This window comes from Schistocerca nitens, chromosome 4, assembly GCF_023898315.1.
Source record: "Schistocerca nitens isolate TAMUIC-IGC-003100 chromosome 4, iqSchNite1.1, whole genome shotgun sequence".
NCBI lineage: Eukaryota > Metazoa > Arthropoda > Insecta > Orthoptera > Acrididae > Schistocerca > Schistocerca nitens.
In genome coordinates, this window is record NC_064617.1 from 214,544,211 (window position 1) to 214,546,440 (window position 2,230).

At 41.0% G+C, this 2,230-nt stretch overlaps 1 pseudogene; it reads right to left on the bottom strand.

The window, feature by feature from the left end:
- Positions 1-628: 628 nt before the first annotated feature.
- On the bottom strand, positions 629-746 carry LOC126253928 (5S ribosomal RNA; annotated as a pseudogene).
- Between the last annotated feature and the right edge of the window lie 1,484 nt (positions 747-2,230).

Sequence of the window (2,230 nt, forward strand, 5' to 3'; positions counted from 1 at the left end):
CGTTGTTCAATGTTGGTTCAAGGTCACAATTAAAGAGTAACTCAAACAGCTTTAAATAAGCGCATGCGCGAGTACTATTGGGTTTTTTACCCGTTTTCAGTGCAACATGCGCAAAATGGCGACTCCTGAGCGTAAAGCGTTTTGTGTCCTGCAGTTCGCTTAGAGTGAATCTGTAATTTCAGTCCAATGTGCATTTCGTTTAAAGTTTAGTTGTGATACCCCATGTGGGAGAACATCCACGATGTCACAGTCTTCCAAACGACCGGATGTGTGTATAAAGGAAAAAGTATAGGATGCCGAAGTATCTGAAGGTGATGTTGATTGTACCAGAGCATCTTATCTTCATAGTTCTAAGAAGTCTGTTCGGAAAGCAAGTCTTGAACTTCAGTTGCCAAATACGACGGCGTGGAAAGTTTTAAACTCCTCCCGCACATGCCATGAAGGCCTAAAGGTACCGACCGGCGGCCGTGTCATCCTCAGCCCTCAGGCGTCAGTGGATGCGGATATGGAGGGGCATGTGGTCAGCACACCGCTCTCCCGGCCGTATGTCAGTTTTCGAGACCGGAGCCTCTACTTCTCAGTCAAGTAGCTCCTCAGTTTGCTTCACAAGGGGTGAGTGCACCCCGATTGCCAACAGCGCTCGGCAGACCAGATGGTCACCCATGCAAATGCTAGCCCAACCCGACAGCGCTTAACTTCGGTGATCTGATGGGAACCGGTGTTACCACTGAGGCAAGGCCGTTGGCCCGTAGAAAGTTTTAAGAAAACGTATACACATGTACTCATACGTGTTCCACATACACTACTGGCCATTAAAATTGCTACACCACGAAGATGTGCTACAAACGCGAAATTTAACCGACACACAGTGGGTCAGAATCCCAAAAAGCTGGTCAAAATATAAGTAGTTGTTCAATTTGTACCAAACTTAGTATGTAAGGGTTTACGGAGTTTCTGATTAGGAATATGATATCAAAAAGAGAAAAAAAAATGGCGGACCCACGATGGCAGGCTCTATGCACACTACTATCATTGTTTAAGTATAAAAGTAATTTTTAGGGATTTATCGAGCTTAATGATGATGACAGAGTTCAAAAAATTTAAAAATGGTGGATCCAAGATGGCGGTCAAAATCTATGTCTTTTTATTTATTTATATTTATATATTTCTATTCATATAAAAGTCAGTATTTAGGGGTTATTGTAGTTAATGCTTAAAAAATAAACCAAAAAAGTGGAAAACTCGAAGAAAGGACCAAATATAGGTTACAAGATGGTGTAAAATATTACAAAAAATTATTTCATTTTAATTAAAATTATTTATTTTGTAAATTTTTTATAACTTAATTTACAAGTTTTCATTTTCTTATTCTTTTTCATCTTCTGCTTCAACTGAATCGTCATCATCCTCAAACACTGTTTCCTCATTATCTGCATCTGCATCTGAATCTTCATAGTCTTCCGCCACAGGAACTAAGATGGCAACGGCTTCTGGCGACAAACTCTTCAGTTTCTTCGGCGAAGATTTGCGTAAGGAAGAAACGTAGGGGTCTGTCGTTGCCAACAATCTCCTGAACACGTCTTCCATAGTTTTAACTCTTGAAAACTTTCGAGAAAAACTCAGGCGATATTGCTTTATCAACTTATTGGTTGATTCCTGAGCATCCTCCGATAGTTGACCGATGGGTAAAATGAACGAAGAAATAATGTCTGGACCGTGAATCAACAATCTATGGACTGCTGTTGGCATGTTGTACCAGGGGTATTCTTTCACGTAGTGCCTGGCAGTTGCTTAGGCGTATGCTCGAAACTTTTCAACGTCGAAATCGTCTGCAAAATTATATGGAAACGGTGGATTAGTTCTTTGGAAACTCCAGTTATCAGCGCTGATGTTGGGGTGTTTTCAAAAAAACGTCGAGCGGTGTTTCCGTCATTCGTACTGCCAAACCCTTGTTTCGGCATGTCAACTACAATTCCAAGCTGCTCTTTGAAAGCTTTTTGAATGTTGGCTTTCAGTATTGCTTTTTCCTCTTTATCTTCTGCTTTACGTGCCTGCCACTTTTTTGTTTTCATTTGGTATGCCAAATGAATACAACATTCAAAACATCGAATCCAGGAGTGAAGAGTTGATAGTCCGTACTGCAGATAATCGGCGGTAACTTGTTTTTTCAAAACATCGTCAATGTTATTAAATTGGGCAGACGTAGCCGTGCAGAGATAGCACCGTTGCG